We start from the raw sequence: 16,391 nt of genomic DNA on the forward strand, positions 1-16,391 counted from the left end.
GGGAATAATAATGACACAGGCAGGAAAAAGAGAGATCCAAAGTAGGTCGAATAAATAAATCCTCTTCTTTTCCTCTTTCTTGCCCCTTCCTTCTTCTTCTGTGAGAACACACGATGCTGGTTGCAAAAAAAAAAAAAAAAAAAAAGGTGGAAATCGCCCCCAAAAAGGTTCTTTTTTTGTTTGTTTGTCTAAAAAAAGTATTTCGGGTAAAAACTCATCAGCCAGAAGCAAAACCCTCCCCCAAAATAAAAAAAATAGACAAGATTAGTCAAAATAATAATGGTATTAAGATGTGAACGCGTTCTCTCTCTCTCTCTCCGGGCTTTTTTCCCCCCTGTCTCTCTCTCTCTTTCTGCTTTTTTTCACCCTTTTTCTTTCTTTCTTTTCTTTTCTTTTCTTTCTCTCTCTCTCTCTCTTTTTTTTTTTTTTTTTTTTTTTTTTAGTTTCACCTCCCTCTTCTTCTCTTCTCCTGCAGGAATGAAGCGAAAGACACAAGGAGGAAGGGAGGAAAAAAGAAGAAAAGGAAGGAGAAGAGGGAGATGAAGGGGAAAAAAAACAACTAATAGAATATGCAAGAAAGGAGAGAGAGAGGGGGAGAGAGAGAGAGAGAGAGAGAGAGAGGGAGAGAGAGAGAGAGAGAGAGAGAGAGAGACCCAAAAAATGAATGCGTTTAAACGGGAAGCCTAGCAGAGCAATGTTTCCGAAAGGGGGATCTGCGCGAATGTCTGTATATAGTGAACTTTGACACTACTATTGAAACTGACACGTTTCTATGGAGATCGCTGCCTTATATGGAGCTCATGTCAAGGAGCCAAGAGAAGGGCTGCTGGCAACTGATAATCAAAGGCGACTGACTGGTCAGAGCCCTGAATTGGGGGGAGAGAAAATGGGAGGCTAAGGTTAGCCAAGCCTCCTTCACTCCATTGGTTACCCCCCCCCCCCCGGTCTTTTTTTTTTTTTTTTTTTTAATATATTCTCTGCTACCTACTGACTGGGATGGGGAAGGGAGGGGAGGAGAGAAGGGGGAGGGAGGGAGAGGGGGAGTGCGAGAGGGAGGGAGGGAGGGAGAGGGGATTCTTCTGACAAGCACAATTTACATTGAGATCGCCCTGCGCTGCTATTTACTTTGAGACCTGATTAGTATGGGTCGTCTATGGTCTCCCTCGCTTGCTCGCTCGCTCTCACACACACCCATGCACACACATCAAAAGAGGAGGATGCATTGCGATAGGCGGAAAGGGGAATTAAAAGGGAACGATTTGGGCTCCCCGTGAAAAGTTTTTCATATTTTAAAATGGGATTTCTGTGTCTGCTTTCAATTGCAAAAGCCAGGCGAGGGATTTTAATGACGGAGCAGAAAATATGTTTTATACAATAAGTGTATGTATTTGTGTGTATTTGTGTGCGCATATTCACTCACATATTTACATCTGTATATACTCCTATTCCACTTTGGGCTATTTTTGCTGTTGGTCTTTCTTGTTCTCATTGCTCACCTAATATGTCCACTCTCCTTTTATTGCACTGCCCATCGCCCCGCTGGCTTCACGAAATGGGATCAGAAAGCAACACACCTCCTTGCTCGAGGAAAAGCATATTTTTTGGGGGGGGAGGCGGGAGGTAGTGGGGGAGGGAACCGGCCAGACCAAACCCGCATTCCTGTGCCTCCCTTCTCCCCCCCCCCCCCCCCCCGTGTCACGCCTGTGTGTCCCCTTGCAGAGAGCCCGCGGAGCCCCGACGGCGAGCGATAAAAGCCGGAAAGTAAGTTCTCGCCGCGCCGCCTGCGCGGATCGATGCCGGTGAAGCGCAGTCGCCGGCGGCGGCGGCGGTTGCGCGCCTGCGGAGCGCGGCGCGGGCAGGCGGCGGCGGGCGGGCGCGGCGCGGCGCCCCCTCCGCCCGCTGCGCCGCGCTCCGCGGCCCCGGCGCGGCCCCGGCGCGGCCCCGGCGGCGCGGCCCGGCGCGGCCCCGGCGGCGCGGCCCGGCGCGGCGCGGCGCGGCGCGGCGCGGAGCGGAATCGCTGGATCCGGCTGCCATCTAGCGGACAGGCCGCCAGCCGAGCGCGGCGCCCGCCGCCCGCTCCCCCCGCCGCCGCGCACAAAGCCTCTGCTCTTCTGAAGCAGTGGGAAGCCACCAAATCTTTTTACGGCTTTTTATCCCCCTCCTCTTTTTTCCCCCCCTTTCTTCTTCTTCTTTTCTCTCTCTTTTTTTTAAAGCAACTGCACTGAGGAAAAGAAACTCCTTCTTTCTAATTGTGTACCTCTCCTAGCCTCCTTTCTCACAAGCCTTCCTTCCCTGAAACCTCCCTCTTCTGCAAGAGATTTAAAATTGGCTTTAGGTCGGAAGCCTGTCTGTGACAAAGGAGAAACAAACTGTAAAAAGAAAAAAAAGGAGAGAGAGAGAGAGAGAGAGAGAGAGAGAGAGAGAAAGAGACTACCCTCTTCTCAGTCTTCTTAGCTCCCATAAAAGTTCATAATCAGATTGGAAGCCGGGGGAAAAACCTGCAGGGCGAAAGGGGATGAAATATATGACAGAGGTTTTATTGTTATTATTTTTGTAAAGAGATGTTGCTTTCATGAAAAAAAAAAAAAAGAAAGGAGAAAAGCCCTTAACTTTGATGTATCGTGACCATAATTTTATTTTTGTGTCAGCTCTGACATCTGAAACTGAGAGCCGGCTGAAGAGGAGAATCCTTCATCATTTCTGAGATCAGAATAAACGCTTGATTTTGTCCTGAAATAATGAAGAGATTTTCAATGAGTCCCTTGGCCAAGCTGTCTCTATTGTATATTGCATTGATAAAAAGGATGTTATTGACTATGCAACAGTAGGCTCCTTTCCTCTCTCTCCTTCTTTCCAAATAACCCTCGGTCCTGTCTCTTGGTCAGTGAAAAGGTGAAACGAATAAGATTAAATCAGACAAAAAAGCGAGCTCCGTATGTATATCATCTAGATCTTACTCCCCAGACTGTGAAGAGACAGGGAGTAAAAGAGGCAGAGCAAGACACAGAGAGAGGGAGAGGGGGAGAGCGAGAGAGCGAGAGCGAGCGGCAGACAGCGGCACAGACGGACAGAAAGCCTGGCAGAAGCTGGACGGACCGAGCCGCCGGAGCCCCGCTGCCGCCGCCGAGGTCTCCGCGGAGCGCGCAACGCCGCCGCCGCCGCCGGGCCCGGCCCCGCCGACCCCAGGCAAGTACCGCGGCTTCTGCCGGCTCCCGGGCGCCGGTGCTGGCGGGCGAGGGGCGGCGCGGGGCCGCGGCAACTTTTTTCTCCCCTCCCCGGTGCGGGCCGCTGCGGGCAGCCTCGCCCACGCGAGCCCGGTGCCCCGCTGCTCGCAGCCGGGGCGTGCGGCGGCTGGCGGCACCAGCAGCGGCGGGGGGGCACGCGTAGCCCGCCGGCTTTTGCATTTTGCTCTGAGCCTTTCTCTCCTCCACCCCGCCTCCCCCCAAATCCGGAGAGGTGTGCGGATATTTACGCGGCCTGCTCAGACAGCACAGCGTGTTTCTCTGAGCTGACCTACGCAGATACTGCAGACCCGGCCCATAGCCGCGCACCTACCCCGAGTAAATACTGAACACGACTTGCAGTTCTGATAGCGGCGGCCGGCTGCGCGCTAAAGGAGTGCGAGCATACTAATGCTCCTGTCTTTCACCTGCTCCGTGTGTTATTTGATCACCTAATGAAAAGATCGATGGCAGCCTGTTTATCTGGGCGATAGTGTCAACAGATTAAAGGGACAGCAATCAGATGCCTCGGAACTGAACTGAATCAGGAGGCAGCCCAAGCCCGCTCGCATTGCTCAGGTCTGAAAGGGCGTGTGTTGGGGGGAGGTGTTTTCTCCCCTCGCCTTCTTGTAAATGGTGCTGATTTTAATTTGCTGCATGTAGAAAGCAACTATTAAATATGCATTTTAAAAAGCGGAGGCTTGAAGGGCCGGTGAAGTTTGGGGGATTCCCGAGGAGAAGCCCATCCTCTGTGTCCTGTTGTTGTGCACAAGTGTGGGGAAGGAGACTGGTAGCAGTTGAGCTGGGACAGAGTGAATCTATCAATAAAAGCACTCTCATTCCTCAGCTGCCCAGGTTAAACCAAAGTTCATTCGACAGGAGGCATTTCCTCTCCCCGACAAATTGCAGGAATACTTTAAAATGGTCACAACTCACATTTAATTGAGAAATTAGCTTTGAATGCCTTTTAACCTCTGCGGATCTGGAACGGGCAGATGAGACCGCGCTAGCAACTCTGTGAGGCTGGGGACTTGCTGAAACTTACTTTTTACTTTACCTCGCCAGATCCCACTTTCCTCAGGCGAGGACCCAGGCTGGAATCTGGAGGTTCTGAGGGGGATTTAGAGTTTGCTGTTTGTTTTTTTTTTTTTTTTTCCTTTCCCTCTTCCCCCCTCCTTCTCTCTCTGTGTTTCCCCCCCCCCCCTTTTTTTTTCTTTTCCACGGAGTAACTGAACCCGGGGCCGCGCTAGCTCCTCTCTCCTTTGCAGTTCTCTTGTCCCCTCCGGAAAGGAAAAGTTAATTCTAGCGATTAGTGGTGACAACTTCTAAAACCTATTTCTGGTGGGAAGCTGGAGGAAAGTATAAAATCCAGTCGAAGGTGTTATTGTTTCTTAAGTAACAGCAGAGAATGTGATACGTAAACTGGGGGTTGAGATCTGTATTCTGTATTTTTCAAAACAAATGTTAAGTGCCTGCTTCACCTGCCAAACTCCACAAAGCAATATATATATATATATATATATATATATATATATATAAAGACACATACATACACACCACACACGCTCACGTACACACACACACATATATAAATACTTACGCAGTGGAGTACATGAAGGACAATAAATACATAGACTGCTGTCATAGGACCCAGCGATCAGCCCTCCCACGTAAAAATATATTTCTCGTTCCCAACTTCTAGCATTTTTAATCATCCCGTGTCAAGAAAATGCATTAAAGATGGGGAACTATAAAAACTCCTGACATTTCGAAGCTCCCTTCCGCGAGCCTATGTGCCGCCCCGTCCCTGCCTGCCGCCCCCGCCGGCGCCCCCGCCGCCCCCCGTCGCTCGGTGCCTTTGGTAACTACCGACGGGCGAGGGCCGCCGCTCCGGCCGGGAGCAGCGGCGCGGGTTGCAGGGGAGCACGCATTTTAACCCCATTTCCTGGGCTGGGCTGCTTGGCAAACCCAACGACACGGTAACCGGGGAGGGGGGGACACTGCTGCCGGGCTTGAACACCCGGCGCGGCCGCCGAGCTGCCCTGTGCGGCGCCCTCGGCCCGGCCCGGCCCGGCCCGGCCGCTGGTCGGGGTGGTGCCGGGCCAGGCCTCGGCAGGCAGCAGTGCCCGGGCAGGTCCTCATTTCGCATCAGCAGGGCCGGGGCCTTTCCCCTCAGGCCCTTTTCCTTTTCCCTTTTTATTTTCATTTTTCCCCTTCTCCCTTCCCCACCGCTTTGGCCAGATCTGAAGGACAACCGAGAGCTTTTAACAGCACAATAAAAGATATATTGACTGGAGGTTGTGTTTTATAAGGGGAACCGCTGCTCCTTGCTTTGGGAAGTGGTCTCCGGTGGGTTATATCACCCTGCGCAGCCAAGGGGGAGCGGGCTGGGAGGTTGGGGGGGGGGGGGGGGGGGGAAGGAAGCACGGCTGGCCTCTGCTCAGGTTTTTGGGCTGTTCACTTGCAGCCAGCCCGCAGCACCTGCCCAGGAGCCTCCCTCCTGCTCTCCCTGCTCAATGGGTCACACCCCAGGGGATTTCTTTATGCGACCCCTTTTCTATTTCCAAAGGAGACAGGCCACTGCGAGACTAGACCTCCCCCCCCCCCCAAAAAAAAAAGTCTCCCTCGGTATTGCTGGGTGGGCACTTGCCCGCTCTCTTTAGAGAGAGATCGCTAGAGCCCATCCACCCAGGCCATTTCTACCTGATTTTTTTGGTGGATCCCACTGAACGGCCTTGGGGCGGGGGGTTACACACGCACCCGCGCCCCGCTCCGGAGCCCCCTTTTCTCCTCCCCCAAATTTTCTAGCAGCACTTGCGGCGGTGAGAGCCTTCACGCAGTGTCAGCCAGAGCGCCGCGGGAGCCGCCGCGGCGCCGCAGGCGGCACCGGGGGCCCCGTCGGGGCTCCGCGGGCGCGGCCCGGGCGCGGCCGCCCTCCTTCCGCGCCCGCCGCTGCGCTCCCGGGAATTATTTTAGCACGTATTGGCATAACGCGGCGTGACAGCGAGCCCCCCCTTCCCCTCCCCCCCGGCTCATCCCCATCCCCGCCACCCCCTCGGCAAGGCAATCTGCCGTCAGCGCCGTCTCCCCAACAGCCGGGGCTGCTGCGAGCTGGGTTTTGTCATTTGTTCGCTCTCAAAAGTTCTGGGCTCGAGTGCCAGCCTGCAAAAGCAGGGCGCTGAATCACAACTTTGCGCTCGCCATCCATCCAAACAGCAACGCCTGAGCATCCGAAGCCTGCCTCATAAAGAAAGAAAGGGGGAAAAACGGGGGGGGGGGGGGGGGAAGATGAAAAAATAATAGTAAAAAAATCTGTGCATGAAAGTTAAAAAAGCGTCTGCGCGGGGAGGGGAGAGAAAACACCTAAACCGAAGGCCACTTGTCTAACGGTAAAAAGGAGCATGGCGAATCCCAGCTAAGCTCCAGGAAAAGAAATTGATGCCCTCTTGATGCAAATCAAACCTTCCTATATAAGGCAAATCTGGGAATCATTTTCAACACACTGGTGAATCCAGAACCAAATATTTACTTTCTGCACAAATAAAGCTGCGGTGATCTAAGCGTTGAAGCCAAAAGAAACAAAAGTGTACAAAAGCCATTAACAGGAGGCTTTGCATTGAAACACATTTGACTGTATTTTAAATCCTCGACTTCTGTTAGGGATGACTTTCGTGTTATTTATTATTCTGAATTGGACTAGAGCTTTTGATGAAGAGTTGACGTTTGCAAACGAGTTTGAAAGTTGCTAGGTTGTCCTGACAATGTAATCCACTGTACTATATAATCATTTCCTTAATAGTTACCTGTCCAAGATCCTATTTCTTTTACTACAGTGATGATTAGTCCATCAGAAGTAGATTTGAGTTGGACTTTTCTCAGACCAAAGATCGCTCGAACATGTCTGAGCATTTAAAGTCACTTTCTCCCCTGCCCCTAAGATAAAATAGCGCAAAAGTATTTTGCTCGGGAAACGTGGCTGGTAATAACAGTGGTGATATAATCATATTTACCTCATCAGAAGTTGATCTAAGTAATAAACCTTAGCATTTTCACTTAAACTGTCACTAGTAAGATATGTTTATTACGGCGTGTTCTGTCTGTGGTGGAGGAGGAGGAGGATGCGCTTTAGGTAAAGTTTAAACGAAACAGAATAAACATATCAAATCGCTACAACCCAGCACAAAAGCTCTAAATGACTCCAACATATTTTACCATACGAAGGCTTTTTTATTCACAAGTTTCTAGGGGTGAAGCCCGGGCATAGCCAACGGTGTCGTTAATAAAGTATACAGAATTTCATGATCCTACCAAACTGGGCTGGAGTTATATGTTTTATTGTTAACCCCTTGCACTGAATCTTCTGAAGCTGAAAGGAAAAAGGAAAGGGCTTTTGTCCGAGTTGATCCTTGGCTATTCTGGGGCTCAGGTTGGTGTGAAAGGGACGAGGAGGTCACTTGAAATCTCCTTTTATCTACTCCTATTTTCTCTCTGGATCAGCAACTTTGAATAGACACCATCTAATCGCTCGTAATGGAAAAAAGAGGGGGGGGGGTAGGAGCAACGAAAATGCTTTTACCCTGGGAGTACCGGGATGGCTGCGTGCGTGTGTGTGGACTCGTACCCCGCTGCCCAGGGCGCGCAGCGCGTAGCTGGTGCTCCCCCTGCGCGCCCGCCCGGCACACGCGTGTCCGCGGCCCGCGCAGACCGTGGAGCCCGCGGCGGGGCTCGGCTCCCCCCGTCCCGCAGCCTGCACCGCGGTGCTGCCCGAGGGCTCAGGGGCGATGGGACACGATGGTCCCTGGGGGGGGGGGGGGGTGGAAGGCAGACCCAGCGCCGCAGAGCCCCTCTCGCTGCTAAACTTGCGGTGACCCTTTCTGGGGAGCTGAGACTGCGAGCAGCACACGGCGCGCACGGGCAGCCAGTAACTACTGTAACTCTTATTCGCAGCTCCCAGGGCGCTGCTTGTTGGTTTTGCCGGGACCCGGGCTCGGGCGGAGGTAGCCCCGTCCGCTGTGACCGAGCGGGGCTTGCAGCAAGGCGCTTGCTGCCTCCCGCAAGCTGGGCAATTCGCTTCAGTTTATTGATACCAGAACTCCTTGAGCCTGACTAATGTGCTGGCTACGACGGGAGGTGAGTGTGGTTTCCTTTCGCACACAGCGGTCATCTTTCTAAGGCTGATTATTATTTTTAGAGGCTTATGGGGGGGGGGGGGCGGCAGGCAAAATTGGGGGCCGCTGGCAGATAGAAGCAGCTTTGTTCTAGAGGCTAAAGACCTCGCGGTTCAAGGCAGGGCACTATCTCTTTCCCTCCTAGCCGCTCATAAATTGGCATTTCTCTCCGAGTCCAGGATGCTTTCGCTGTAAATTCCTTTAAGTGACTACTTTGTTGCTAAGGCTACAAGTTCCCATCCCAACACACACATCTATTCCACCCCAGGACCAACTCAAGCCCTGGGCAGGAGTCTTGACTTAAGAAACCTACTTCAAACTCCTTGGAGTGCCTCCCTGCTAAATACCTTCTAAAGTCTGCAGATCAAATGAAGGACTAAACAGTCCTCCCCCCCTCTCCTCCTCCCTCTGCTCTCCCGTGATACTTTTTGCTGGGACTTCTAGTCAAAGGATGGCAAGAAGAAGCCCAGACCAATAAAGAGTAAATTAAGTAGAAGAAATCCAGCCGGTATATATTTTGAAGCTCCGGTGGGGCGTCAAACCGATGTTTAACACATTTTTTCCACTCACTGTGCACAAGTCCTGCGCCTGCACCGCCTTTTAGGTTTTTTTCCACCTTCGAGGAGGAGGAGGAGGAGGAGGAGGAGGAGGAGGAGGAGGAGGAGGAAGAGGAGGAGGAGGAGGTGGCGGCAGCTGCGAGAGCTGGCAGAAAAGGGCTCCCCCGGCCGCCGCCTCGGCCCCGTGCGCCGCGGCCGGGGGGTCGGGGGCGCCGGCGCCCCTGGGGAATCGGCACCTGCGAGCTGGGGGGCCGGGGGCTGCCCCTAAACGCGGAGCTCGAGCTGGAAGGGACTCGAAATATTATTTTAGCAGCGTCAGCCGGCTCCTTTCTCTCCCCCGCCCGCCTGCCTTCCCCCCGGCTCCCCGCCGCCCTCGCTCGCCCGTGTGGCTGCAGCCCGTGACCGGCTGAGGAAATATTGTTTTAACAACCCGGCTCAGCCCCGTGGACAAATGTTCGTGACCCCCTGAGCGTGCCGATGCTCACGGACCGCGGAAGGGTCCTGCCCTGCTCAGTTCAGAAGGAGAAAAAGCCAGCCCCGGAGACACTGATCGCTTGGAAAAGTTAGGCGTGACTTGGGAAACGTTTACAAATGCAAATAGAAATGAATAAATAAACCTCAAACCAGGTAGTTTGGGTGTAATAGTTTAGCAGGACTAATTGCAGACAATGGAGCTGAAATGACTTCTCCAATTAGCTGCTGGTTGGAGTTTAGTTGGAGGAACTGTCAGCTCCAGCGATGGGTAATTGCTTTATTGCTCACAAAACTATCATCTATTTAGAACATATGTGCTAATTACTCTGGATGGGCGTCGGAAAAGAGACCATAAATCTATTAGCACTTTAAAAAGTCTAGGGTACTCGTAAGCAGCCAACCTCCCTTCCTTGGTGCGTTAAAGGCGAGAATCAGTACTGGATGCCAGTCTTGCTCAAAATAATAATAATAAAAATAAAAATATCAGAATAAGCTGCACGTATGCTGGGGTATGCTTGCAATCTCAGTGGGTGGGTGGGAGGGAGGGACGGAAGGAAGGAAAGCGGTCATCTCCAAGTCAGGAAAGCCTCGTTCCATAGATCAAACTAGTGCAATAAATCACTGTCAGAAAAACGATTTTTCCTCCTTAGCTTTCCACTATTTTTTTGCAAAAAGATTAGTTTAGAAATCTTTTAATTGGATTACTCCGGAAAATTAATCTCCTTTAGACTTACTAAGTTTGTGTACCAAATATTTGGAATTAATTCACTGTTACTAAAAGCATCCGGGATGCCTTTTGTTGGAACTAGCTAAGAAAAAGAGAAGGTAGGGAAGGTAACATTTTAATGTGTGCTTTCATGCGCACTCAGAGCTCTCTACGCATATTCATTGCTATATATGTCGCATTATGGCGCATAAAGTTACTATTGTAAGGAGATAAACAGAATTGTTTTTTGGACTGCCATGGATCAGGGCTCCATCACGGGAGTCGGTACTTCTGGGGAGGAAAAAAAAAGGAAAATATAAAAGCATCTGCAAGGATTGTGGAAGCCCTGCCTGACGGCCGTGGCTGATGCCAGCGGGGCTGCGAGGTGCCTTTGGGAGCTGCTGCTGCAGCCCCTTCGGGCCGGGGCTGCGCCCCGCCGAGGAGCGCGGCTTCTCCAGCGCCTCCCTGCCCTGCTCCCAGGAAAGCGCGATGTTGCCTCTGTCCCAGGCAGGATGGGAATGAGGAGGGGAAAGGGAAAAAAAAAAAAAAAAAAAAAAAAAAAAGTTTTGCCTTCTCGAAGAAGAGTCCTTCAGGCTCCGTGCTGTCAAGGAGCACCGCTGGGTCGAAGCTGTGGCTGCCCTGCTCACCCTCCGCTATAGGGGCTCAGCGGGGCCCACGGGCGGACACTCTGGCCCGGCCCGGCCCGGTCCTCTCCCAGGGGCGCCCGGCCCGGGTCTGGCCCGGCCCAGCAGGGGCCCGCGGCCGCCTGAGCGCGCCCCGCGCCAGAGCCCCGCGCCGGCGCGCAGGGGGATCCCTTCCTCTGAAGCTCAGTTTAGCTGCTCGCAGCGGCCCTGCGAGGTGCGGTTAATTGCTGGGGCATAAAGGCGTAATGACTTGTCAGGAAGACGCTCGTGATTCTCTAATGCACTCTCTCTCCCCCCACTTCCCTCCCTTTTTATAAACATGACGTGCCATCCCTCTGCTAAAAGAGCAATAAAGCGGGATTCATTTGTTTATTTTTACTTATTTATTTTTCCCTGAAGGAAACAAACCTGCGACTTGCTCTGGGTGATTTACGCGCGGAATACGGCGGTGCCGGGAGCCGCGGCGGCAGGGAGGGCGGCGGCGGCCCGCGGGCTGGAGGCAGCGCAGTGGGTCGCACCTGGAGGCAGCACGGGGGAGGGTGTGAGAGTGTGTGAGTGTGAACGTGAGTGTGTGCGGGAGACCCAGGCTGAGCGGGCACCGCGGGGCCAGGCAGCAGCAGGAGGCAGCCGCTTGACCTCTTGAGCGCTGCCTGGGCTCAGCGCAGCGGGGATTTTGCTTCGGCCGCTTGCGCCCGTCCCGCCTAGGGCACCAGGAAAGCAACCCCCACCACCCCACACACACCAAGCAACCACATCCCACCCGCTCTCCGACGGCCTCGTGTTTGAGGCACCTTCTCTATCTCTAATTAAGAGTTTGCCGCTTCAGAGTCAGCATTAAATTTTTAACGTCAGCCGTTATTGAACAGTGAAGCACCGAATGGGATTATGTGCATTTAATAAAACATGTGATACAGATGCACACGTACTTACACATCAGCCGCACGGAGACAAAACATACACAGAAGTGCACGCACGTAAGCTCATAGAGCTGGATGGATATACCCAAATCCCATCCCATAACTTAACGCGCTCCTACTTAGACATATGTAAAAGCCCAAATTCGGAAACGCTGCACACACATGACACACAAACGTTCACATATAGCCGTATGTGCACAATGTGTATATAGACACACATATGTGATCCCTGTGCGAATATACACAACTACGTAGCTATTTCTAGCCAGAGTTTATATACTTGCTAAACAGCCCTGTGGTCTGGAATGAATTAATTGCGGTCCTAATCCGGTCGTAAATCTGTTCAGTGTCTGCTCACCTTTTACCTCCGGCTCGTTTTTTTTTCTTTTGTTTTCCTTTCTTTTTTTTTTTTTTTTTCCCCTTCTATCTGGTGGCTTTTCTGCTACTTCTACTCAATTGCACACAGGTAAAAGTTTCACATCTCTGTGCTGCAGCTAAACAGATTAATATGCGTTGACAGACTCTTTATCCCCCTTCTCACAACGTTAAATGAATCTTAAAGTCCCTTCTGAGACAAACGGGGAACTCTCTTTCTCTGTCTGTCTCCTTGTCTATCTGCTTACGCTTTGGATGTGCCCTGTGGAAATTGTTTACAGTTTGGAAGACTCTAACCTTGATTTTCCAGCTTTGAGCTCCCTCTGGAAGCGGAAAGAGCAATTACTCCACATTACTGTACATATTTTATTGCAATGATAGATCGCAGGTGTTTCAGCTGCTGCTATTGTCTGCCTCCCTCCCAGAGCCCTTTAACTAGGGAGCAGCAGCTGCAGGAAAGTCCTAGCTAAGCGGAGCCGGCCCGCGGCCCCGCGGCCCGGCCGCGCCGGTGCTGGGTGCCCGCGGCGGCGGCTCTGCGCCCCCACTGCCCCCGCGGAAACCCGCCGAGCGCGCAGCGCCGCCGCCGCCGCCGCGCTCGCCCTGCGCCGGCCGCTGCGGGGCCGGGGCTGCGGGAGCGGCGGGAGGGCAGGGGCTGCTCTCGCTCCCCGCCGGGTCCCAAGGCAAGTAACTAACCATCCTGGCGGGGCTCGGGCTCAGCTCTTGCGCGGTCAGGTGAAGCTGCAGCTATTCGATGCCAAGTTGCATTTTTTTTTAACTTGGAAATCCCTGCTAGGACTGTGGTGTTTTGCCCAAGGAGCAGCAGCTGAGTATAAGGGACACAGAAAGCCTTTGGAAAAGCAGTGGCATCCCGTCGATTTCCATTTGAACTCCCCAACCCGTCTCTCAACCTTTCCGCTTTCGCTGAAAGCAGAAGCAGCTTAAATCTCCGCGGTTTGTGTGCTGGCCGAGCAAATACCGCCGAGCTCGCAGTATTTGCACAAATGAGCGCGGGGGCGAGTGGCGGCGCGGCTCTGCTCCCTGCGCGCAGCGGGCGCAGGCAACGACCACCCGAGCGGCCGCGGGGGGAAAGTGACGGCAAATTCACACACCTGCGTGGCACTGCCTGGGGCAACGCGCTTCCACCCAGCCCTAGACCCGCCCGCGCGTGACCTGCCGCCCACGCACACGGGCATAACGCACGCTGTGGCTGCAGGTGCCTCCACGAAGATCGTGAGAGACCCAAGGAGGGGTAACGGCGTGGCACCGAGGGGGAAGTTGATGTTTTCACCACCGGCATCACTCCAGTCGCTCGTACGCACCCCCTGCACACACTCATGTGTGTACGGAGTACGGGGAGGCTGGCGTTCGCCCACGCAAGCTATAGATAGCTCATTTGTGGAAACGCATTTTCTCAGTTTAATTTCAGGAACGCTTAGCGTCTAACGCACGGTGTAACGTATCGCAAGCAACAGAGACCTTACGAGATGAATAGCGGCTGTCTTCAGCCGAAAGATGGGGAAAGGGAGGGTAAGCATAGCTCCTGAGTGTGGGAGCCTAGGCAAAAAAGGGGTCTGTGTAGGGAGTCCAAAACAAAGCCCCAGACCAAGGAAATGGCTAAAATAACCCCCCCCCCAAAACAAACAAACAAAAAAACCCCCACAGCGCGGTTTGGCTACAAAGCGCCTGAGATGGTCGCTTTTAATTTAAGCTATATAATGGTCCTTTTGAGAGGAAGCCAGAGGATTCATTTCCAGCGAGTTACAAAGGTACAGGGTGGAGGCAGCCTGCTATGCGATGCTGAAGCATCCCTGAATAGCATTAAACTGTGTCATGGATCAGTGTCACGATGACGTACGACACAACACAAGGGATCATTATGAGTGACTAGCATAATAGACAGGGAGAGTGGACCAAAGTCTCCTTGACAATTCTTAGTCATATGTCTTGGGGGGATAGTTTTACATTTGTGATCCGTTTATTTGGAGCCAATTCCGAGGGAGAGACACACGAAGCACATGACTGACTCTAAGCAGGATGAAGACGGACTTACACGGCACAAAAGATTGCAGGGAAAAATCTGAAGAGGTCACCAGTTTAGGTGCAAAGCACTTGGCAAAACACCTGCTATACCTAATTAAATAGGATGCCCCTGCCTTCTCCAGCGAGCCTAAGACAGGATGGCTAAACTGTGTACTGCTTAGCACACCGCTAGGCTCCCCAGCAATCCAGTGCACAATTATTTCAGCATCGCACACACCGCATACCCCTTATTAGGATAACCCCGTATCAGATCACAACCTGCGGGATGTAGCTCATATCCTTTTTCTTACGTGTGCGCTCTGCGCCAGGCTGTGAAATGCTGAATCTGTGCATAACATCAAGTGGTGCTTCGATAGTAAGTGAGAAACACACAAAAGTAGCATCGACGTAGTTTCTTCGAGCAGACAAGCAGGCTAAGAAAACGCACGATTTAGAAAGCCATTAAACTAAGCGGGATGAATACCAACATTTTTCTTGCGCCTTTCATCGCGACGGGGAGAACCCGAAAAACCGGAGCTTTGGTTTTTCCTTTTGTTTCCAACCCCCCGCCCGAACTACAAGTGGCAGTTCGGGTTTCTTTTCCTGCTACGCACTTATCCCCAAGCGTGTGCCCCCCTCGGCTGGTGTCCCAACGAGGGCAGCGGCTGGGGGGCGGCGCGACCCGGGGTCCCGGGGACGCGCGAGCAAACGCCCCGACAAGCGCCGTGGCTGGCTATCGCCTCGGGAAGCCCCCGGCTCTGCGATCCCCTGCTCCGCAGGCAGCCCAGGAGGCTCCCTCTTACACAGCCCAGCCAGGAACATTTATCACTTCCAAAAATATCCAGAGGCGATATTCATCCCGCCAAGAGTAGAATGAATAGTATTCGCCCTGAAAGGGGAGTCACAAAAGGGAAACCACCTTTCAACCTGACACCGCAAAAACTGCTGATCCAGATGTTGTAAGAGGTTCACTAGATGTGTGAGCAGGTAATGCGGGGAATAGCGACATTGTTAACAGAAAACATCTAATTAACAATGACTTCATTTGATTGGGAGGATGAAAAAGCCGTTTTAAATCAATCCAGATTTACTGGCCTAAGCACAGCCAATTTATGAATATGGAGGCTCTATTGAGTCTGCCTTCTTTCAAGATGTCATCTGAGGGGTAATAGTATAGGTGAAGTCATTTAGTTACACTGTGGAAACTTTTATAGTCCCTTTCTTGGGAATTTAATTCAGTGCTTCTTCATTTTATTAGGAACAGACTGACTCCATCAACTGCGCTCTCCATGTTTAGAGGCATGACTGCTTGAAGCAATTAGGCTCCCCAATTAGCATACTTCTCCTGACCCCAGCAGCACCACCAGGTCTTTACATTATCCATCTCTTCAAAGTAGGAGAAAGCCGGAATAAAACATGCCTCCCAAGTGTCCGGGGTGGTGAAACCAACACGCAAGCGGGCTACCAAAATTACTCGTTTGCCCTTAAGGGGTGGGAAAAAAAGCCTCCTAATAGCACCCTAGTGTTTATGTTTCAACAGCACGGGCAGCCCTTCCCTCACTCGCTCATTCCGCTGCGGTTCCTCCCTGGGCTGTTTTAAGCGTTTTGCACGGATTTCGAGCGTGTTGCGAAACCACCGGCTAACTAATGGTTGTTTTCCCCCTCGGCTGAGTACTGCTTAGCGCGAGGCGGTGCCCGAGCGGAGAGCAACCCCGGCCCTGGTGCGGCGGCGGGAGCGCGGGCCGGGCCCCCGCGTGTCCGTGCGGCCGCGTGGGGCGGCTCGCCGGGCGCTGCGCCCGTGCGCCGGCAGCGGCGAGAGGCTCCCCGGGCCCCTCCCCGCCTCCAGCCGCTGCTCGCGCCCGCCGGGGGGGAAACACGCTCCCCCCACGCAGCAGGTTTCCCGAAACACGCGCGGGCGCGGCGCCGCCCCGCAGCGCGCACCGCGCGCCCGGGCTCCGCGGCGCCCCGCGGAAGCCGCCGCCGAGCCCCTGCCACGGGGCCCCGGCGGCCGCCCCCTCGGCCCCTTCCCTGGGGGCCGCCCCGCTCCGGCCTCTCAGCACCCGCGCCGCTCCCCAGCGGCGAGTGCCGGGATGCTGCAGCCCCCGGGGGCGTCGAGGAGCCCCCCGACCCCGGCGCCCTGACGCCCCCTGCGAGGGTCGCTTAAGAGCCCCCTGCCTATCACGGCTAAAAAGACTCGTTTTTCTCCAGCCGCACTGAAATCCCAAGGAGCGGATGCGGGGAGCCAGTGTTCAGCAGATAGAGCCATCCGCCCAGAGCTTCACAGCGCGATGGAAGAAAAATCTCTATAAA

This window comes from Rhea pennata, chromosome Z (assembly GCF_028389875.1).
Source record: "Rhea pennata isolate bPtePen1 chromosome Z, bPtePen1.pri, whole genome shotgun sequence".
Taxonomy (NCBI): domain Eukaryota; kingdom Metazoa; phylum Chordata; class Aves; order Rheiformes; family Rheidae; genus Rhea; species Rhea pennata.